The sequence below is a fragment of the Lissotriton vulgaris genome, chromosome 3_1 (assembly GCF_964263255.1).
Source record: "Lissotriton vulgaris chromosome 3_1, aLisVul1.2, whole genome shotgun sequence".
Classification (NCBI taxonomy): Eukaryota; Metazoa; Chordata; class Amphibia; order Caudata; family Salamandridae; genus Lissotriton; species Lissotriton vulgaris.
In genome coordinates, this window is record NC_141689.1 from 395434485 (window position 1) to 395459272 (window position 24788).

Below are 24788 nucleotides of genomic sequence, written 5' to 3' on the forward strand. Positions count from 1 at the left end.
CTGCTCGCCCTGAACTACAAGCAAGTTTACTGTCTTTCGTAGACTGTTGCCCAGCTGACCCTCCAGCCATAACTGCCTCCTGCTACTGTCAGCCGTACAGGCTGAGCCAGCAGCTACCTACCACAGGGGACCGATACCCCAGCACACCAGTAAAGTAAGGGATGTTTCCATGTCATCAGGAAGCATATGTCCTGGTACATTGAAAGTAGATGCATGTACTTGCTCCAGAGGAACCAACGCATCATCTGCTGTGTGAAGCAGAACCAATGCATCGCCGCTGTTGCAGGAACATAACTGGAGCATCGCACGGAGAACCAGCGCATCTCCAGAACTGATGCATCGGAACTGCTGCATAGGTGTCACAGAAGTGTGAGAAGATCGACACATCACCTCTACCACGTGGAGAAACCTGATGAAGCAGCTTTGGAACCAATGCATCTCAGCTTCGGTGCTTTGTCTATAGAACCCCCTTTTCTAAATCGTTTTTGGTCACTATAGGTGTGGCAGGGTATACTCAGACATGAGTACCTTTCTCACTGCTCCATCAGGATTCAAGCAAGCCGGGCCGAAGAAGGCTGAAATGCCAGAAACCGGTCCCCGGTAGCTTGTCTCCTTTCTGGTGAAGAATTGGCTTGGTAGTTTAGTCTGCCCTGTTCCCATGATGCACTGGGCCAGGGACAGACTGATTTGCATATAGCCAGGTTCTAAGCTGGGATGGGGCAGTGAGATAAATAACGGTGATGGATCAAGCCCTGATCTTTGGACTGGGTAAGAGTGGTCTGCTTAACTCAGACACTCTGTTCATCACCACCCCCTTTTCTAAATCGTTTTTGGCCACTATAGGTGTGGCAGGGTATACTCAGACATGAGTCCCTTTCTCACTGCTCCATCAGGATTCAAGCAAGCCGGGCCGAAGAAGGCTGAAATGCCAGAAACCGGTCCCCGGTAGCTTGTCTCCTTTCTGGTGAAGAATTGGCTTGGTAGTTTAGTCTGCCCTGTTCCCATGATGCACTGGGCCAGGGACAGACTGATTTGCATATAGCCAGGTTCTAAGCTGGGATGGGGCAGTGAGATAAATAACGGTGATGGATAAAGCCCTGATCTTTGGACTGGGTAAGAGTGGTCTGCTTAACTCAGACACTCTGTTCATCACCACCCCCTTTTCTAAATCGTTTTTGGCCACTATAGGTGTGGCAGGGTATACTCAGACATGAGTCCCTTTCTCACTGCTCCATCAGGATTCAAGCAAGCCGGGCCGAAGAAGGCTGAAATGCCAGAAACCGGTCCCCGGTAGCTTGTCTCCTTTCTGGTGAAGAATTGGCTTGGTAGTTTAGTCTGCCCTGTTCCCATGATGCACTGGGCCAGGGACAGACTGATTTGCATATAGCCAGGTTCTAAGCTGGGGTGGGGCAGTGAGATAAATAAAGGTGATTGATCAAGCCCTGATCTTTGGACTGGGTAAGAGTGGTCTGCTTAACTCAGACACTCTGTTCATCACCACCCCCTTTTCTAAATCGTTTTTGGCCACTATAGGTGTGGCAGGGTATACTCAGACATGAGTCCCTTTCTCACTGCTCCATCAGGATTCAAGCAAGCCGGGCCGAAGAAGGCTGAAATGCCAGAAACCGGTCCCCGGTAGCTTGTCTCCTTTCTGGTGAAGAATTGGCTTGGTAGTTTAGTCTGCCCTGTTCCCATGATGCACTGGGCCAGGGAAAGACTGATTTGCATATAGCCAGGTTCTAAGCTGGGATGGGGCAGTGAGATAAATAACGGTGATGGATCAAGCCCTGATCTTTGGACTGGGTAAGAGTGGTCTGCTTAACTCAGACACTCTGTTCATCACCACCCCCTTTTCTAAATCGTTTTTGGCCACTATAGGTGTGGCAGGGTATACTCAGACATGAGTTCCTTTCTCACTGCTCCATCAGGATTCAAGCAAGCCGGGCCGAAGAAGGCTGAAATGCCAGAAACCGGTCCCCGGTAGCTTGTCTCCTTTCTGGTGAAGAATTGGCTTGGTAGTTTAGTCTGCCCTGTTCCCATGATGCACTGGGCCAGGGACAGACTGATTTGCATATAGCCAGGTTCTAAGCTGGGATGGGGCAGTGAGATAAATAACGGTGATGGATCAAGCCCTGATCTTTGGACTGGGTAAGAGTGGTCTGCTTAACTCAGACACTCTGTTCATCACCACCCCCTTTTCTAAATCGTTGTCTATAGAACCAGCGCAGCCCCATTATTGTGTGGAGAAAATCAATACATCACCTCTTGGCATCGACACTGACACATTGCTCAGCTGTACACTGCATCTCGCTGTTGCAACAAGGTTCTAGGCACTTTGTTCAGTGGGCCTTGCATTTTGCCTGCATCTGGCTTGTGCTCCATTACAGGTGGCCTGAACTCTTGACTTTGCCCTGGTCCAGCGCAGCCAGATAACTCTCAAAGTGGCAGATTATCAAGCAGTTGCGTAAAACTTTTCTCCATTATAGTGGCAGAAAACTGCAGCTAAAGCGGTGATAATGGGCTTAATATTATGGCCTCCTGAATTCCAACAGAAACCCATGTTCTGGTGGTTCCCCGACGTACGTTACGCTCAGAAGGCCAAAATCTGGCAACAGTACCTCGTATCAAATTATCCAGGATGGGCGGCCGTTCCTTCAAGTACCTGGCCGCAAAGCTCTGGAACGACCTCCCTGACCCTATCAGAGGGATACAGGACCTGAAGTCCTTTAGGAAAGCGATAAAAACTCACCTCTTCTGCTAGTCTCCTTCCTTCTCCCGACCCCTCCCTCTGTTCACGTCCCTTCAGTAAGCGCCGGGACGCCCCTTGGCTGGGGCAGCTGTGTGCTATACAAGCCCATATAACATTAACATTAACATTAACATGGGCTTCTATTGGCATTCTCCAAGGCATATTATCAAGCCCATTATCGCCGCTTTAGCAGCAGTTTTCTGCCGCTAAAACTGCGATAATTTTAATGCCCTGCTTTATAATATGCCCCATAGGCGCTTATTGCTTCTGAGCTCTATTTTTACATTTAAGGCCTTTTAATGAATTTGGCAGTCCTCCAGTGGTGCCACCTCAGCGCCGTCTGCTAGCGGACTGCCAAAGCTGTCTTGCACCCACCTGTTGAATTAGGAGTTTAATCCTGGCCCGGTGGGTGGTGCTGTGGCAGTCTCACAGTGGTGGGCTGTTAGGCTCATCAGAGAGACTAACATGCAGCCCGGAGCTGTGACAGCACCTGCAGCATGTTCCCGGCATGGTGTGGCAAGAATGCCACACCATGCAGGGACAGTGGTGCAATTCCAGGGGGCACAACTTGTGCCCCTTTGCATGCACCCCCAGGCCTAAGAGCAGCACCTGGGCCCTGTTAAGACCCCCTTAGTTCCCTATCTGCCACTCTTTTCATGGTGAGGTCACCTCCATGAAAGGGACAGTGGACAGGAAACTCAGAATTTGCTTGGCGGTGCCTCATCAGCACTGGCATTATATTCTTGATCCTGACTGCTGCACGACCACAGCAGGATTCTGGTTAATCGGCGGACGCAGTGGTCCTATGGTGGTTCCATTGCTTCACTCAAAATGCTGCGGGTGGGCCTGCAATTTAGAGGTGGGTGGACTGCTACTGTGAGTATGGCAGTCCTATGGACTGCTGCACTGGTAATAAGGCCGTTAATGTTTATAAATCAATGTTTCAAATTTTACTCATTGGATGTTTGTAATTTTTGTCTTGTTTTATTATAAAACTAGAATCTATAAACTGGTGTGGGTCTTTTTGTGGGCTTTTCTTGGTGTTACTGTTGAATTGTTGCAAAAGTACTTTACACATTGCCTCTTAAGGTAATCCTGCCTGCTCTGTGCCAAGCTACCAGAGCCTGAGCACAGGTTAATTTAGGATTGTTGTTCGTGCTTGGAAAGTGTGCATTCCTCTGCCAACCAGAAATTCAATTTCTAACACTGGTGATCAGCGTTGAGAATAGGACTAGTGTTTGTGTGGTGCCATACAGAGACATGGTGTACACTACTAATCCATATCTAGACCAAATCGAGGCTACGCTCCCTAATTAACATCTTTGAGTTTTCCAAAACTTTTTTGTCCACTCTGGAGAGCTACACAGTGGTCCAGTTCAAGGGGTTCAGCTAGGAGAAGAGAGGCGGAGTGTCAAGAAGGCAAAGCTTCAAACAGCCCTAAAAGCATGGGCAGCAGCCCACCAGACCCATACAGATACTGAGGAGGTAGGGTCAGAGTCTGACCTAGAGTTGGAGCAGGACCTATCTGGAGGTCTTCTCATGCAGCCTGCTGAGGAGAGAGGTAATATCTTACTAGGATCAGAAGTCCATCCAAGAGCAGGCCACAGTGTGTTGCAGCAAGCTGGCCCCAGAGGGGCTGGAGGACAGGAGGGAGAAGATGAAGCTAAAGCTAGAGTTTTCTAAATTAAAAATGGAGAAAGAAAAGGCTCTAAAAAAGAACATGCTGGCAATGGAGGAGAGGAGATTGGCCTATGAGCTGAGCTTGAGAGAGCTGGATATCAGTGCCTAGCAAGTGGAGTCCAGCAGTAGTGGTGGCAACATACCTACAGTGCCTATTGAATAAGGTCAAAGTTGCATAGGATTTGGTACCTAGTTTTGCTTTGAGGGATGACATAGGTAAGTGGTTATCCCCCTTTCGGGTGGCTCTTAGGGTGCACATGATTCCTGAGGAGTCATGGGTGGGTGTCAGTAGTATTAGATGCCAACATTGGGGAGGGACACACTCCTTACAATAGAGTTAGGAGATAAGAGACAGTACACACCCCTGATAGCCATTTTACCTAATAAGTTTGGGATGACCCATGAGAGGTATGGACAGAGGTTCTGAGACAGCCATATTATTTCCTTACAAACATGAACTTCCTTGACTATGCAAGCAAGGCACTGAAGGGATGGGTGAGGGGCAGCAAGGTTGATGATTATTCTGTGCTCTACAACTTTATTGAGAAGGAGCACAAGGTAAACAGCTGTTTTCCAGATCTGCACCAACAACTAGTGGATAGCAAGCAAGTTGACTGACCCCAGGAAGCTTGTTGAGGAGGCAGACACCTGGGTCAGCACCAGAGTATCCAAGAAGGCATCTGAGGGTAAATCCCAAAAGCGTAGAGAGGGTTCCCATCAAAACAAGGGGGTGCAAAAATGAATCCCTCAATGCTCCCAAAACAATTCACTGGAGAGACGGTTGCATGCCCAATTTGGCCTCCAGAAGAAGAGCTTCTCTGACAAGAGTCAGCCAAAGAATCCCAAGTGCTATGAGTGTTTTGGGTATGGGCACTACAAGGGGGATCCTTAGAGCCCCAAAAGAGCGCAGTCTCCAACTGAAAGTAAGACACTAGGGATGGGAAGTGTAGTGATGTGGGAGGCATTTGTACCAGTAAGTGGCGGAAAGTTCAGTACAATTACCGTAGTGTCCCTGGGTAACATTAAGGTGGTTCCTAAAATACTGCAAAGTTTAGGAAATGGGTTACTATGAATGAATGAAAGCATTTATAAAGCGCAACTATTGCCGAGGCGTCTTGACGTTGAACTGAAAAGGGCGTGGCGACTGGTACGTAGCAGGCAAAGATTAGACATATGTCGTAGGAAACAGCCAGGTATTTATCATCCTCCTAAACATAACTCTATCAAGTTGTAGCCTGATAGCGATCGGCATTGGGTTCCAGAGTGTGGCTGCCTGGAATGAGAGGGTTCTTCCGCCCCATCTGGCTCTATGGATTTTAGGGATCAGGACTAGTCCTTTATTAGCCGACCTCAATTCGCGTGATGGGACATGCCAGTGAAACCGTAGCTGCAAACTCAAATATCCTCCTCCATAGAGTGCCTTATTTACGAAGCAGATGGCCTTAAATTCAATGCGCTTTTGGACCGGGAGCCAGTGGAGCTCCCTAAGGCTGTTAAAGATGGGGTGGTATTTAGGAATGTTAAGAAGCAACCACGCAGCGGCATTTTGCAAGGCTTGAAGTTTTAGTATTTGGCCTTTGTCAATGCTAAGAAATAGTACATTGCAATAATCAATTCTGGAGAGGACCAGTGCTACTACCACCATTTTGCAAAGGGCTAGAGGAATAAAAGGTAAGACCTCACACAGGGAGTTACACTGGCCAGCAAAATGTAATTGATCATTGCACACAATGCCCAGGTTTCTTGTCTTCTTGGTGGCTACCGGGCAACACCCAGCATTTTCTGGCCACCGTAGGAATTCCATTTGGGAGGTTACTATCAATGGGCAAGGTGTTGAGGCTCTGAGGGAAGCAGGTGCCAGCATGACTATGGTAAGGAGTCAGTTGGTGTCCCCAGAACAGGTGATACCCAAAGCATTCCACCACTTTGTGGTGGCTGAGATGCGCGAGTGTCACTTTCCAATGGTCCTTGTTCCATTTGAGATAGGGGGGTCTCAGAACTTCTGAAAGTTGCAGTAGGACCTGCCATGCCTGTGGACTGTTTGGTAGGTAATGACCTTGAACACACTGCCTTGAAGGAAGTGGCGCTTAAGGCACACCTGGAAATGTTCGGGTTGCCTGAGTGGATATGTGCTACCACCAGGTCCAGGACTGCCCAGGAAGGGAGTCAAGAAGGGCCAAAACCTAGAAGATTGATGCAGCCAGCTGTCATGAAAGAGAAGGACAAGGGTCATGGGAAATCCACCGCAGAATATCTCCCAGCTGAGGTGGATGGGGCACCAATGGTGACCACGCCAGAGGCTAAGGAGGACATCGCTGTCATAGTCCAAGCCCCAAAGTGCTAGTCCCTTGATCTAATGTCCTATGTTCTAATGTAGTAGTCCTTCCTGTTACACTAATCATCACTTTTATGCTCATGTGCTAGCCATCACTGCTATAGACATCATTGCTATACTTGTTTTATGGTTATGTGGTAGCCATCGCTGTCATTGTCATGTTTGTTAATTGTTAAGCCAGTGTGAGCCAACATACGCTAGTATTAGGTAGCCAACATATGCTAGTATTCAGTAGCGTGCTAGTGGTATGGCCAGGATGCCCGCCACCCCCTCCCAACACCTATCCCCAGGATGGGAAGTCGGACACCGGTTGAACTTTTGGAAGGCGGGAGGGAGTCACCCTCCCGGTCGTATTTATTAAAATATGAAACAAAATTTAAAACATTAAATAAAAGTTTCATCATTATGCATTATGTACAATTTTACATTTATTACATTTCGATGAAGACATGTACTTTGGCTAACCTTAACAGATCTCTAATACAAAGGTTTCCTAGCCGAGTCTAACATCCTGAAAATGCATACATTCTAAATTAAAATTGTACATCCTAGCATTAAGGGCCAACGGCAAGGTCTTAACCGGTGTCAGATCCCTACTACCAGACTCTCGCCCTCACGGTGTGAGCGGCGCATGCGCAGAGGACTCTACCCTCATTGCCAACTGTAACTTCCCTTGTCGTGGTGGGGGCCCCCTTTCTACTCGACGCCATCTTAAAGGTCGTCCGAGTTCCCGTGTGAGGTATCTGTAGGAAGGACAGCGTGGACTCCCCCCCATCCCCACACTCTCTATCCGCCGTCGCGGATATCCGACCCCCGGGAAATTAGTAGGAGGGCCATCTAACCGCCTCCCCCCCTGGGAGGGGCCTATGGCCGTCTCCCCATAGTTGACCCATCCTTAGTGGGTGCCGCCTCCCCGTGGAAGGGGCCAATGGCCACCTCCCCCCGGGCGCTCCCATCCATTCTGGGTGGCGCCCCCCTCTAGGGACCTTGAAATTACTACTCACCGATCATGACCTTACCGCCCGACCAAAATAAATATGACAGTTGTTTACCTACTAAGGAAAGAAAAAATTCTGACATAGTCTTGATGTGTCATCAACTGCTCTCTCCTGCAAGAACACATTCTGCAATGCAAAAGTCAAATCCTTATCCTAAACATTCCTTTACTCTTTCTCAAAAGGAAAAAAGGCCTATACTCCTATTTCTCACAACTCTTTATTTACACAAACATTTGCCATAAGGGGCTGGTGGGTGGGTCAAAATTGCTGCTTGTTCCGTCGAGGGCTCACGAGCAACGGGTGGGTGCAGCCTTCCGAGCCGAGGAACAAGAGGACGCTTCTTCGGATTCCCTCTCTATTTATTCTTCTGCGGGAGGGCGTGTACCCTCCTCCTGTACGCCTTCGGGGCGTGGTCTTCTTTGGAGGTGTCTAGGACAACCCCTCTTGGGCGGGAGAAGGCGCGCCCCGGCTGCGCCACTTCGGGCATACCAGCCGGGCCACGCCCCCCGCCCAAAATGGTTTCCCGGGGGGATCGAGGCACCCAACCATACGTTCGGGGGGACCGAGTGGTCGCCCCTTTCCATATGGCTGGGATGCCCGCCACCCCCTCCCAACACCTATCCCCAGGATGGGAAGTCGGACACCAGTTGAACTTTTGGAAGGCGGGAGGGAGTCACCCTCCCGGCCGTATTTATTAAAATATGAAACAAAATTTAAAACATTAAATAAAAGTTTCATCATTATGCATTATGTACAATTTTACATTTATTACATTTCGATGAAGACATGTACTTTGGCTAACCTTAACAGATCTCTAATACAAAGGTTTCCTAGCCGAGTCTAACATCCTGAAAATGCATACATTCTAAATTAAAATTGTACATCCTAGCATTAAGGGCCAACGGCAAGGTCTTAACCGGTGTCAGATCCCTACTACCAGACTCTCGCCCTCACAGTGTGAGCGGCGCATGCGCAGAGGACTCTACCCTCATTGCCAAATGTAACTTCCCTTGTCGTGGTGGGGGCCCCCTTTCTACTCGACGCCATCTTAAAGGTCGTCCGAGTTCCCGTGTGAGGTATCTGTAGGAAGGACAGCGTGGACTCCCCCCCATCCCCATACTCTCTATCCGCCGTCGCGGATATCCGGCCCCTGGGAAATTAGTAGGAGGGGCATCTAACCGCCTCCCCCCCTGGGAGGGGCCTATGGCCGTCTCCCCATAGGCGACCCATCCTTAGTGGGTGCCGCCTCCCCGTGGAAGGGGCCAATGGCCGCCTCCCCCCGGGCGCTCCCATCCATTCTGGGTGGCGCCCCCCTCTAGGGACCTTGAAATTACTGCTCACCGATCATGACCTTACCGCCACAGACTGGATAGTTGACCGACTATCCTGTCCCCCCTACTCCTCCTAAAGGTCATGCTTCCTCAAACCCCTTAGCCATGCTATGAAGTCTCCTATGAGTAAGTCATTCCCCTCCCTGGACAGGTGAACCCCGTCGTTCAGATACATGTGATCACCCCGAATACACCCATGAGGAATGCTATGCAACTGCGCAGAGCGGAACAATTTACCAATTTTATTATTGACTCGTTTCACTGAATGGTTCAGTGCTGACACCGAAAGGCCCCCCGCCATACCTTCCTGGGAATCATGTGGGACCAGGCAATCGTGCACCCCGGGAATCTTTTAGCCAACCAGCTAGCAGCCGACAAAATGTGTTCCAATAACACTCGTCTACCCAGTGTCACCAAGTCGTTGCCCCCCACGTGTACTATGACTACAGATGGCGGTGACCTATGCCGCCCTAAAAGACCCTCAAAAAATGATTCAAATTGGTCAAAACAGAGCCCGCCCTTCCCATGGAAGGCCACTCTGTACCCGTATTCCCCAGGTGCGTGAATCGCATCACCTGCCATGAATATGTCCCCGGCGCGCCTCACGTATGAGTGGCCCACGACCCATACCATCCTCTCTCCAGTCGGTGATCCTTGACCGCTGGTCTCCCGATGTTGGATCGACTTCAAATTCCGCCCCGCGTGACAGGCTCGCGAAACTGCAAAGCAAACAAAAGACAAGAAGCGTGAGTGCATGTCAATTGATCTTTACAACATGTGCAATTGCACATACCTTCTGAAGCAATTCGAGGACCGACGGCCCAGCTGTTTCACTTCCTCCGCACTCTGACCCCTGGCTGTAGCCTCAGTAGCAGCCCCTATCCTGAAGGAGTGGGTCCCAAAATCGCACGGGTCCATGCCCGCGGCAGCGATTGACAGTGCGAGCACCCTCTGAAACTGAAATCTCGCCAGTGGGGTGCCATCCTTGTGCCGAAGCAAACTCCCCCCCCATGCAGCTGTTCGTAGCGCCAAATATTCCTCTACACACTTCAACGGGCAGATGGGGGACCCTCGCGCGCGCTGCACGATAACACTATTTCCCATAGCTCCCTGGTCAGTCTTGGACCTGGCTATCGAGATCACCATCGAATCACCCCTTATTTGGACGTGATCCCTGGACAAGCCTCCCTCAATATCTTTCTTGTTCCTTGCGACAAGTTCGCTCACCCGCATAGCCCCATGGAATGCCAATGCGAAAGCTGCCCGGAACAGAACTGCTTCGAAATGGGAGGAACACGTCTCATCCAGCTTTGCTAAAAGCAGAGACAGTCTGTCCAAGCCAATCGGGCGCCTCGTATCTTGCTTGCGACCCTCGAGGTGCTGCCAGCCGCGAATGGCTTTCTTAACCAAAAAGGAACCCGTCGGGTCTTTTATGCCATGCACCTGAGCCATGAATGAAATGGCCGCTCTATGCCTACTGGCCGTTGCCGCTGTTCGGCCCTCCCTGTGCAGCGCTACCAGGAACCCCAGGAAGGATTCCTCCTGACCCCAGTTCTGACTCCCTGTGGGACCCAAAAATGTGCAATAGGAACGAAACGCTCCTTCGTATGCCTTCCTTGTCCTGGGGGCTAAGCTCGCTGCCACGAGGTCCTGTAATCCGGGCCACCGATTAGCCATAGTGCTTCGGGGAATGGTGCCGCCTCTAGGTCCGCTGTAGGTAGATAACCCCTGAATGCCTGCACATGTGAACGAGAGAGTGCATCAGCCGCATGATTCAGTACGCCTGGCACATGTTTCGCCCTGAACTGTACATTCAATCTCATGCAAAGCAGCACAATTTCTTTCAACAATCTCAAGATCCATTTGCAGCGTGCTGCCTGTTGGTTAATGCAGTCAACAACAGTCATATTATCAGACAAAAACACCACTGAGCGGTTCCTGAAGTCGTCAGGCCATGCCATCAGAGCGACCCAAATGGGGAATGACTCCAAGAACCCAATGTTACCTGTGAGACCGTTGGAGTGCCACCACGTCGGCCATGTTTGCGCCGACCATCGATTACCTAAGATGGTGCCAAATCCCACGCTCCCCGCTGAGTCAGTCCTTAGACCTAGTTCATCTGAAGACGCTGGCGGAGAGTTCCACACGACTCGACCGTTGAAGTCCGCCAGAAATGCCAACCAAATGCGCATATCCTGGCGAACCTCTGCCGACAGTGTCGTACGGTGGTGACCCTCTTTTAGACCAACCATAGCTTGTGCGATAGAGCGCGAGAAAGGGCGGGCCATAGGCATCACCCTCAAAGCAAAATTAAGCTGACCCACTGTTTGTCGCAACTGGTGCAGGGTCACTTTCTCCCTGCCCAGGCATTGCGTCAAGGAAGCCCTAAACTTGGCCACCTTTGCCATCGGTAAACGGAAACATCCCTCCACAGAGTCGAGTTCAATTCCCAGAAACTCCAGTGAAGTAGATGGTCCCACCGTCTTACCTGGTGCCAATGGGACTCCAAACTCCCTCATGAGGATGCAGAAGTCGTGCAGCACCTGCGCACAGTTCGTATCGCCGGCTGCCCCCAAGAACAGGAAGTCATCAAGATAGTGCATAACATGCCTATGCCCTGTAGCCTCGGTGAATGCCCACTCTAAAAAACAGCTGAACATTTCAAAATAGGCACAAGAAATGGAGCAACCCACAGGCATGCATTTATCCATGTAATAACTCCCTTGAAATGCAAAACCTAGCAAGCGCCGATCCTGCGGGTGCACCGGAAGCAACCGGAATGCCGATTCGATATCTGATTTCGCCATCAGCGCCCGGGGGCCTAGGTGGTTTAACATGGCCACGGCGTCATCGAACGATGCATACCGTACCAAACAAACTTCTGGGTCAATGGCATCGTTCACCGAGGAACCCCTTGGAGCAGAAAGGTTATGTATAAGTCCAAACTCCCCGCGTCTTTCTTCGGGACAACCCCCAACGGGGAACAGATGAACTCCGCCACCGGCGGGCGATGAAAAGGCCCAGCCACTCGCCCTAAACTGACTTCTCTTGCTATTTTCTTCTCTGCCACGCCTGGGTTGTGCTGTACCGATAACTGGTTCTTACAAAAGGAGTCCCCCCGAAAATCCCCCGCCGAGATGTGGAAGCCATGTAAGAATCCCTTCCTCAACACCCCAGCGGATACATGATAAGGGTATTTGTTCAACCAAGGAGTCATAGCCATGAGATCAACGGGTGTAGGCAATCGGTCACAACGGTCTACCTCATTCCTGCTTAGACCCCCCTTTTCCTCCCGTCCCGCTATTTTTTGATCTACATGAACTCTCCGGGTGTGAGGAATTCCCACAGCCGGCACACACATGCTTAAACCTACATGTTCCCTGCGGTCTGTTACAGTTGCCTCGATTGAAGCCCCAACAGACCCCACGTTTGCCGCCATTCCCGCCGGTCTTAGGCTGGTAATCCCCACCGGTGCCCGCTCGAAAGGGCACCGTGGGCTTTTGGCGGACAATTCCTGACCCGCTCCCGCCTAGCGAGGACGTACCTGCCGCCCCTGGCAAGAGCTGCTTGTGCCATGACACCGAGTCCAGACAATCCCAAGTCAAAGTAGCATCATATTCTTTTGCTTTTCGGAATTTCATGTCATAACCTTTCCATTCCTCCCCCTCATACATTGAATAAAAATCCATAATGCGATTTTGGTAGCAAGTCAACTCAGTCATAACCTCAGGTTTACGTTCCCCCATAACTGCAGTGAATATAGAGAAGGCTTTAACCCAGTTTGTTACTGTCTCATCCACCCTAAATTCCGCCATCTTGGCGCGCCAGACGCTCGGGTGCCACAAATCCTTCTGTGTTTTAGCATATTCCATCTCGCGATGGTCAGTTAATAATGAAAACATGTTGACATACTTGTCCCCCCATATTAACTCTTTCGTGGCCAGGGGAATGTGCTGTGCAACCTTTTCGCGCCTCGAGGGTATTGAGCCCTCCCCCGCCATTGGCAATGCGAGCTTACCCGGATCGGCCGTTGTTCCTGCCGTCTTCTCCTGACCAACTGCTGGTCCTACCGGTGCCACCTGTGGGGGAACAAGAGGAACACTCGCCTTTGCGACATCTCTCGACTGCCGCAATTGCTTGATTAGTATTCTGGCCTCTTCGGCCGGGTCTCCAGGGGCCACTGTGCCCCCAGCCTTTTTCTCGAGCCATGCTGCCAACTGGATGGCCAATTCGGGAGGCATTTCCTCATCATCAGCAGGAGTGATCACAACCGGGATCGGCTGACCTATATCTGGGTTTTGTACCGGGTTGTCTGCCGGCCTGATGGGGGCGACTGGGGGTACCTCTGGAACAGGGACCTCCCCCGAAACCGCCCTCTGCTTAACCCGTTTCCCTCTACCCTCGGGGACGACTCACGGCAAGGCCGGGCCTATTACCTTTTTAGGGTGACCCGGGTCGCTCAGTGCGGCCAGTTGCTTCTTTACCTCCGCCAAACTTCTACCGATCGATGTAAATGTAAATGTAAATGTATAGGCATTTATATAGCGCACTACTTACCCGTAGGGTCCCAAGGCGCTTCAACCGCTGCGAAACCCTTCCTGGCTTCCCTGAGAGATGGTCCCTTAATGGGTATCTCCAGGGTGAGACCAGGCATCCCCGGCGGTCTGGTGGGGCCGTTAGTGAAGATGAGGCAAGCTAATGCCCAGAGTTGCCGAGTGTGATCGCTGATCAGAGTGGGCACCGAGGCGAGAGAATTATCGAGTCCGCTGACCCTGGTCCAGAAACCTGCCGCGCCGGGAATCGAACCCTGGTCCCGGGCCGTCCTCTGCTCTCGGGTCTGCCGCCTCTAACCAGTGAGCCACACTACTTCACTCGATCGATTGGACTTGTCCGAGTTTTCGGTCCATGCAAGCCATTCGGTTCGACAATAGGCGTAACACCTTATCCGTCTCGGAACCCTTTTCTGCTTTCTTGCCGGCCATGGTTTCGAGTATTCCGCCTTTAGTCGATCTACGATGTCCTGGACTCTTCGAACTCCAGATAACTGAAAGAGACAAAACAAGATTACAAGTTCTCAAAATTGCTGCTTGTTCCGTCGAGGGCTCACGAGCAACGGGTGGGTGCAGCCTTCCGAGCCGAGGAACAAGAGGACGCTTCTTCGGATTACCGCTCTATTTATTCTTGTGCGGGAGGGCGTGTACCCTCCTCCTGTACGCCTTCGGGCGTGGTCTTCTTTGGAGGTGTCTAGGACAACCCCTCTTGGGCGGGAGAAGGCGCTCCCCGGCTGCGCCACTTCGGGCATACCAGCCGGGCCACGCCCCCGCCCAAAATGGGTTCCCGGAGGGATCGAGGCACCCAACCATACGTTCGGGGGGACCGAGTGGTGCCCCTTTCCATAGTCTTCATTGTTGGATGTGTAGTGCTATTTAGTACTGATTACTGATAGGCTTGTAAGCACTGTTAAGCCACGCAAGTGTGGCAGACTCTGCATAGTAGGCAGACACAGTGCGCACTGAACATGGTGCGCTACTTCTTGATTCAAAGGATCCAGCCACGTTTTCTTCCTGGTTCAAAGGAGACACCCATGCTCTAGTTGTTGGCTATGAAGAGCATGTGCAATGGGTCAACGGCTCTTACAGTGAGATTTTGGATGTGGTCTATTTAAACCACACCCGACTGCTGTTCATGCGTCACATCAAAGATTCAAAGAGCTAGGGGTCCTGCTGTCAGTTGTCGGGGCAATGACTCATGGCAGCATTTTACAGCTTTGCAGGTGCCATCAGTTGGTCCTGATTGAAAAGAGCATTTAATCAGAGCGTCGGAAGCTATCACAGCTTCGGGACTTCATCAAGCAGCATAAGTACCAGCGAATAGGTAACACACAGCACAGCATAAACATTTCTAGCGCTCTTCTTTCTTTTCACATTTAATAGGTACTGAAAATTCTCCCCAAACTGCTATGAGCAAGTTCATCAGTGGAGCTAACTGATGAACTTTGGTATTTGAACACTCAAAGAGTATGTTTGAGACTGATAGCTTGTTAACTGTGAGACTGATAATGGGTGAACTTGTACCCAACCTTGTGAAGAGTGCATTCTGAGACTGAACTGTGCACGGTAAGAGCCAGGTTCCCACAGAGCATTGACTGTGTAGGTGCAGGACACACATAGTCAACATAGTTCAAGCATTCGCAGGAGTGATGTAACCTCTGCTGTCCTTACTTGTATGCCCCAAATCCAGAGATGTCAAGTACAAAAGTGATATTGTGTTTAGTCTCATGCATTTAAAGTAGGAATATCAGTGTCAGAGGGTTTAATTCTGTTTGCATTTCTTACAGCAAATCCGCCCACACAGTCCAGGCCAAAGGTCAACAACATGTCCATTCTTAGAACGGCTTTCAGGTTAATTGCAGGTACTTCCCTTAGCACTTAGATACATGGGTCAGTGGGTGATTGGTGGGCGTTAACAGACCCATAGGGAGAGTGAAGTCATCCTATTACTTACTTTTAAGGTCAACAACTAGGTATAGGAATTGGACAGATGGAATCCTGGAAGGCCCTCCTTGCTTCGCTTCATCATTAATTCATGGGGTATCCTAACGTCCAGAGCGATAGGTGGGGCACTAGGAGATGGGTCCATATCATCTCTGAAATGTTGTAGTGCTCGTAGATAGGAAAGAGAGCACTTCAGTACAGACAGAAAGCAAAATCCAAGGTTTTCACGTTGCCCAGGTGATATGGAACCACAGATTCCCTACAGAATAGAGCTAAAATGCTAGCGACTAGGCTAGAAAAGGAGATGACCGCGATTCATGAACAATAAGCAAAACAAGATAAGCAACCAAAACTTTTTGTGAAGCCTCCTGTTTTAGCACCTTCAGACTGAGCTTGGGTGGCTTCTAGTGAAGGTAATTTGCTCCCTGTGCAAATCCAGGTGATAACCCTAGTCCTGGTCCCCTTAGATCCTCCAGAACGGTTTCATGGAGACAGCCAGAAGTTTGGCATCTTCACAAATCAGTGCCACTTACATTTCATGGCCCAGCCAACGGCATTCCTGGATGATGCTATAAAATTAGCATTCATCCTTTCTCATGTGGTGATGCTGCAATGTGGTCTATCCCTTAGGTTCAATAAGATGACTCTCTGTTGTATAACTTCAGATGGTTTAAAGAAGCCATGCATAGCTTTTTGCCCAACATGCCTTTTTACAAGAAGCTGAAACAATTTGTTGAACCTCAAGCAGGGATCGTCAGGCCTCTTGCATTATATCACCAGTTTTTACTGACTTGACAAAGAAGCCAATTTGCCAGAAGAGAGTTGCTCTCTACTACCGGGGTCTTAAGGATAAATTGCAGGATCTCACACATTTTAGAACTTCCTGATGATTTTACTGAATTCATTGATCTTGGGGTCAAGTTGAACCAGTGGATTTCTGAAAGTTGAGACAGGGAAACACTCCGATCAGAAGGTGATCGCTCTTCAAGACAAACACAGAAGTGAGTCGCAGAACAGGGCTTCTGGTGACTTGACTGAACCAATGCAGATCGGCTTCATTAGGGGGCCATTGACTAAAAGAAGACAAAGAGAAGCATAGGAAGCCTAATGAGTGCCTGTACTGTGGCAAGGTGGGACACTTTGTGAAGGAGTGTCCCTAGGCATGGGCGGAAAATCCGTTCCGCTCGCGGATTTTGCGGATTTTCGGGAAATCCGCAATCCGCGAGATTTGCGAATTTCCTGCAAAATCCGCAAATCCGCGAGCAGCGGATTTTGCTCGCACTGCTCGCACTGTTCGCGTGAGTTCGCGCCCCGCGAATAAGTGCGAAATTGCAGAAATACGATCTAAGCAAAACTGAAAGTAACTACTTACCAGGTTCAAAAGTTCAGGCACATCATTAGTAGCCATTTCCTGTAGTGCTTCCTGAGGGGCCCCTCCAGAGTTCAGTTGCCAGTTGAAACTATTATGTGACCCTGCTCTGAACCTCAGAATAGTTACACATATGCCACAAAGGTCATGAATTACAGCTAAGGGAGACAAGCAGGAGCCAGGCTGGAAGTTAAAATCCATTAATCAGCCCCTAATTCATTATTGTCAGTTGGGGCAGGGCAGGTGTTGTAACTAATTTTGCAACAATGAAAGCACTTAGCAAGTGCAAAAGATCACTAATCAGGGCGCACTAAGGAAGCAGGTGCCAGCTAAAAAAATATTCTGTGACACATTAATCAGCCCCAAATTAATTCAGGTCACTTGAGGCAGGGAAGGTGTGCTTTGCTTTGCCGAAAATAATGTACACTGGACAACCAGAGGGTGTGGTGATGAAACAGAGGGTGGCATGGGTGGGCCAGAGGGTGGCATGAGTAGTCAGAGAGTGGCAGTGGTGACAGAGAGTGGCAGTGATGAAGAAGAGTGTCCCAAACAGGTTGGACACGTAGAAACAACAAGTTCGCAAAACTTGCGACCCGACAGGTAAGTTCGCAAATTGCGAAATTGTAAAAACCCTCGCGAACTGGCAGAAACACGGGCGAACACAAAAAAAAAAAAAATCCGCAAATTCGCGGGAATTCGCGGATTTTGCGGATTGCGAGTTCGCAAATCCGCAAATTCGCGGATTGCCAATCCCCCAATACACCCTCAAAGACAAAACACATCAGCTGGGATTTCCAACACTGCTACCCCACATATCAGTCAACCGTCAGTACCCTGAGTGGCTTGAAAGGTGACGGGGTCTGCCCACTGAGTTCAATGCTTAACATGACCCAGCTTTGATTAGCGTACAGTCACTTCATGATTACCATTATGTTACAATCCTCATCAGTATGAATTTGGAAGGTTAAGGCCCTACTCGACTCCAGAAGGAAAGGTAATTCTATAGACCCCCCGTGTACAGTGACCTTAGGTATAAATATTGTTCTCAAACAAAACCAGAGAATGTATGAACTGTGGTCAGTAAGAAAATTAATTCTGGTCCTATTTTGACTCACACACAAACAGTACTCATAACTTGTAACAATGTACATAGGGAACAGATCTGTTTCAATATTATATGTGCGCCTCAGTTTTGCATGATTCTTGGCCTTCCTTGGCTGGTGAAACATAATCTGCAGATAGAATGGCAAACTCGTGTTGTGACTGTAAATTCAGGGTATTGTGAGCAGCATAGCTGTGCCACCCACTGTCACACATGGACTATTCATGCTCAGGAAATGACCAATGCTGGACCTAGTATCTCTGTGGTGGAAGGGGTGCAGGACGTGGAGTTTGATTGCACATTTGGTACCAGGAGTGAAATTGGTGTGTAGCCACATCTATGCGCTTAAGGTAAAGAAGGACGAACATCTGCATCAATACTTGGATGAGAATTTGGCTAATGATTTTATGTGCCACTCTAAGTCACTTGTATCATAGCCTTTGTTGTTTGTGCCAAAGAAAGGGTGTGACCTACGATCTTGCATTGACTATCATTCTTTGAATGACATAACTGTTAGAAACAGATACCCTCTACCCTAATTCCTGTGCTATTAGATAGAATCAAGGATGCTGTTATGTACACCAAGCTAGATTTGAAAGGAGCATACCATCTGCCGTGGGTCAGGAAGGGAGATGAATGGAAGACGGCCTTCTGAAGCAAATCCGGCATATTTGAATATCAAGTATTGCCCTTAGGGCTGTGAAATGTCTTGGCCACCTATCAGTTCTCTATCAATGAAGTTCTCCTTGAATTGATTGATGTATGTTTTATTGTGTACATTGACAACATTCTCACCTATTCTGTGACTTTGTACGATCATGTAAAACAGGTACGCACCATTCTACAACAACTGCAGAAGGTCCAATATGTATGCCAAAGTTCAAAAAAGTGATTTCTACATGATGGAGGTTGATTTCTTGGATTATGTTTTGGGACCCAGTGGGTGCTAATGTGTAAAAAAGATGGAAACAGTGTTAAATTGGCCATCTCTTAATACGGTGAAACAGGTCAAATGAGTCTTGGGCTTTGCATATTTTTATTGCTGCTTCATCCAGAATTTCTCAGATATCATCACACCCATAACATGGCTTTTACAGAAGGGAGAAACCTTTGCTTGGGGGTGCAACAGCAGAAAAAGCATTTTAAGCTCTATGAAGAAATTCACCAAAGCATCTATCTTGGCTCATCCCAACACGATAATTCCTTTCCTGGTTGAGGCTGACACCTCCCAAAATGCAATAGGAGAAGCCTCATCCGAACGAGACCACACCACAGCACAAATGCACCCAATTGCGTATTTTTCATGTAAGTTGCTTTCAGCAGAAGAAAACCACCCCATAGCAGAATAGGAACTACTTGCCATCAAAGTAGTTTTGGAAGCATGGCGTTAGTATTTGTTAGGTGCTAGATATCCTGTGACCATCTATACTGATCACTGTAACCTCCAGTTTTTGCGTTCTGCCCGAGCCCTCACTGCTGGATAGTTACACTGGACTCTCTTTTTCAACAATTATGATTTTGTTATCACGTACTGGCCTGGCAAGGAGAACGCAAAAAAATATGCTTTGTCATAGAGTGGAGAACTGGAGCATTCACAGTGCAAGGAGGAATCAAAACCCATCATTTCTGAAGCATGTTCCCAAGGAAGCATACTATCTTCTGCTTTTCTGGATGACTTAAGCTGAGAACTACAAACCAAACCATTTACAGGACTGGTTACACATGGAACCATAACTCCAAGTTGATGGGTGGTTGCAATATGATGACTTTTTACCTACTCGCTCCTTGCACTTTGATTGGGACATGATAACGTCTTAGCAGGGCTTCTAGGGTTGCAAAAAACTATTCAACTTGTCAAACAATACTTCTGGTGGCCATCTATGTCCAATGATGTGCGACGTTGTATAGAATCCAATGCCATTTGCGCCAAAGGCAAGAGCTCCCATGGCTCCCTTAGTGTATAATTACGACCAATTCCTGTTCCCCTGAAACCATGGCACACGATCTCCATGAATTTCATTGTGGAACGTCCAAGAACATTCACAGGGTACACCACGGTTTGCACTGTGGTAGACCATGTGTCCAGGAATGCCCATTTGTTTTACTCCTAAAGCGTCTTCCCAAATCTGTTGAGTTTGCAACAATTTTCCATACCAATGTAGTACTTTGCATGGTTTACCCTTTGTGATTATCACCAATAGAGGGTCCCAGTTTATCTCCGAATTCTGGTCTACATTATGCAAATCATTAACCATGGATGCGCGCCTGTCCTCCAGTTGTCACCCACCAACAGATGGGCAAGTGGAAAGAATAAACCAAACTCAAGAACAATATCTCTGTTGTCTGTTGCTCTCTTATGCGGATGATCGGGTGGAACTGTTATGGGCAGGTCAATTTGCATACAACAACTCCAACCATACTTATATTGGTATGTCCCCTTTCTTTTGTCTTCTCGGGAACACCGAAGACTGACCCCCTAGGAGGAACCTTGTCATAACCCAGTGCCCAGACTATCATGCTCATATTCTGCATCCGTGGGATTATGCCCATCTTCAATTAGCACAAGCAGAGGAACAATATAAAGAGGCCTCTGACAAACCCCAGAGTCGAGAACCTCAATACCAAATAGGAGACAAAGTTTGGTTATCAACCAAATACATTCCCCTAGAAGGCAAAAAGAAACTTATCCCAAAATTTATAGGACCCCCTGAAATCACGTCTATTGTAAACACTGTTCCCATGAAACTGCGCATTACCCCTTCCTTGAGAACACATCCTGTTTTTCACACCTCATTGTTAAAACCATGCCACCCAGATACCCGAGACACACCACCATCTGCGCCACTTGAGATTGAAGGACACTCAGAATATGTTGTGTGTGACATCATAGATTTCAAGCGCTTTCATTGAAAACTACACTGTCTCATGGACTGGGAGGGCTATGGCCCTGAAAACCAGTCTTTGGAGCCTATTTCACATGTTACCAATGCTGCTCCCATGCTGAAACCATATCACCAATGCTTCCCTTGAATTAAAACTGCTCAAACAAAGCTGTAAGCAGTCTGAAAGAAAATGAGGATTTTTTTTCGGAGGACAACAAGAACAAATACAGATTGGCAGTACGGATATATAAAAATAAAATAAAAATGGAACGATCCTCTTACTATCAAGACAAGATTGCCGCCACTGCCAACTCCCCTAGGGAAATTTTTAAAATCTTTAAATGACTGGCTACCCCTTCCAGTCCCCCTAATTAATCATTGGACCCCCCAAAACATTGTGACGAGTTGGCTAAGTTTTTTGCATCTAAGGTGGCAAATATCTACTCTGCATTTCATCCGCTGGATCCCATTCGTCTCTCAACAGCCCCCGTATTGCCTGCTGTTTTGGAGTTTTTCCCTCTGCTTGACTTAGTCACTGTAGAAAGACTCCTTGGAAATCTTAAATCAGGCTCACCTTCAGATGTTGCGCCTCCATCTGTCCTTAAGCTGGCCTCTGCGACTGTTTCCCCAGTCATCAGGGATGTTATCAACTCTTCCCTGGCTGCTGGGTTGGTTCCGCCACTGTGGAAGCAGGCTAGAGTCAAGGCTCTTCTAAAAAAAAAAAGCCTAGACCCTGAAGACTGGGCAAACTATCACCCCATCTCCTTGTTGCCTGGGTTGGGTAAAATTGCGGAGAAACATGTTAATTCCGCATTATCATCGTTCGTGGAGAACAACAAAGCCCTGCATCCTACCCAGTCTGGGTTTTCGAGTGCAAGCTCGTAAGGTCGCGGCTACGTGTTATGGTCTGCTTAGACTCCTAAGGAAGGTCCTGGCCATTCTTCCCCCCGAGGCCAGGTGCCTCCTAGTCCAGACACTTATTTTATCTAAGCCTGGGCGTAGTTCGCGTAGCCGCACTCCGCGGAGCTACGCGAAGATGCACTTGCACTCCGCGAACTACGCATAGCTCCGCGAGCATGCGTAGTAGCTTGCTTGACCCGTTCGCGAGCCATTTTTCGTCTTCGGGAGCGCCGTGGAACTCTGGAACCTGCTCGACACCACATCTCCAGACGTCCCCTTCCTCACGGAAACATGGATAAACGCCTCCTCAGCGCCCGACATCGCCGTCGCCATCCCAGACGGATACAAGATCACCCGGAGAGACCGCGTCAACGAGACAGGAGGAGGCATCGCCATCTTCCACAAGAACACCATCCGCATCACGACCAACTCAGACGACACCCTCACAGCCGCTTAACATCTTCACTTCCAGATACACACCGACCCCAAGACCACACTCAGAGGCACCCTCATCTACAGAGCCCCAGGACCTCTCACACAATTCAGCGAAGACATCGCAGACTTCATCAGCCCACACGCCCTCGCCTCCGCTGACTACATCCTCCTAGGGGACCTCAACTTCCACCTGGAGAACAACAACGACAACACCACCACCACCCTGCTGGACAACCTCGCCAACCTCGGACTCATGCAACTGGTGAACACCCCCACCCACTGCGCAGGACACACGCTTGACCCAGTCTTCTCCTCCAGCAAGTACATCTCCTTCAGCCACTCCACCGGACTCCACTGGACAGACCACAGCTGCGTCCACTTCAGCTTCAGAAAGACCACGACTCACCACCACCCGCAACAGGTACCCCGCAGGAACTGGAACAAGATTACCACCGACCAGCTCACCACTTCACTGAGCCAGAACCCTCCCGCCAGCTCAACGGACCCCAACCAAGCAGCCAACAACCTCACACAGTGGATCACCAATTGCGCTCGCCCAACCAGCCTCGACCACTCGCAGTCCGGCTTCCGCGCCAACCACAGCACCGAGACCGCCCTCATCGCAGCCACTGACGACATCCGAGCCCTGCTCGACAACTGGGAAACAGCGGCCCTCATCCTCCTGGACATTTCCGCAGCATTCGATACGGTCTGCCACCGCACCCTAGTGCAGCGCCTCAGCAACATCGGAATCCAAGAGAAGGCACTGGAGTGGATCATCTCGTTCCTCACCGGAAGAACCCAGAGAGTCCGCCTCCCCCCGTACAGATCCAAGGCCACCAAAGTCATATGCGGCGTACCACAAGGATCATCACTCAGTCCCACCCTCTTTAACGTCTACATGAGCCCCCTCGCAGCCATTGTATGCCAACACAACCTCAACATCATCTCCTACGCTGACGACACCCAGCTGATCCTCTCCCTCACCAACGACCCAGGAACCGCCAGAACCAACCTACACGAAGGGATGAAAGACGTAGTCGAGTGGATGAGGAACAGCCGCCTGAAACTGAACTCAGACAAGACGGAGGTCCTCATCCTTGGATCATCACCCTCTGCCTGGGATGACTCCTGGTGGCCCCCTGCCCTGGGCAGCGCACCCAAACCAACAGACCACGCACTCAACCTGGGCTTCATCCTGGACTCCTCCCTCTCGATGACCAGACAAGTCAACGCCGTCTCATCATCGTGCTTCAACATCCTACGCATGCTTCGAAAGATCTTCCGATGGCTCGCCACCGAAACGAGGAAGACGGTCACACAGGCACTCGTCACCAGCCGACTGGACTACGGAAACACCCTCTATACCGGAACCACAGCCAAACTCCAGAAAAGACTCTAACACATCCAGAACGCCTCCGCACGACTCATCTTGGACATCCCCCGACACAGCCACATCTCCGGACACCTGAGAGACCTTCACTGGCTCCCCGTCAGCAAGAGAATCACGTTCCAACTCCTCACCCACGCACTCAAGGCCCTCTACGACCTGGGCCCCAGGTACCTCAACAACCGCCTGACCTTCTACACTCCCACCCGCCAGCTACGATCGACCAGCCACGCCCTCGCCGCCGTGCCACGCATCTGAAGATCCACCATGGGAGGAAGATCCTTCTCCTACCTGGCAGCCAAGACTTGGAACTCCCTCCCCATCCACCTCCACCTGACCCAAGACCACCTCTGCTTCAGGAAGCAACTCAAGACATGGCTGTTCGAGCAGTAGCGGACCCCCCTCCCCCAAGCGCCTTGAGACCCTCTGGGTGAGTAGCGCGCTATACAAATATCCTGATTGATTGATTGCCTGCATGCTCGGGATGTGTAGCGCGCGAAGTTACCCATGAGGTTTGTCCCGCCCGCTCGCGTCCCCTTAATTCCGGTCACTACTAACGTGTTCGCGAGTTATTCTGTGCCAGATTGCAGTTTCTGCGTGTTCGGCAACTCGATCTTACCGACAAGCATCCTCGCGCACGCGAAAATGCTATTGAGCGCGTGAGAACTATGCTACGCAGCAGTTTGCGGAGTATTCAACAACTTCGCGTTCTCCGCGGAGCGCGGAGTTGCCGAAACTCCGCAAACTCCGCGAACGGAGCGTAGTTCTTCGCCCAGGGTTAATTTTATCCCGTCTGGACTATGCGAATGCGGTTTATGTGGTTGCAGCTCAGGGTACCATTAAAATCTTACAGACTATTCAGAGCTGTGTGGCCCAACTTCCTATGGATGTTCCGAGACGTAGCCCTGCTAAGGCGGCACTGAGATCACTACACTGGCTGCCGGTGCAGGAAAGGGTCTGGTTCAAGGCCATGTGTATGGTCCCTAAGTCAACTACTGACAACGGCCCGGCCCTCCTGCGCCCTATGTTTCATCACCATCAGAGCTCGCAATCTCTCAGATCTAATTACAAAAACCTGCTGATAGTCCCTAGGGTAAAACGGACACGCATGGGCGGCCGACGT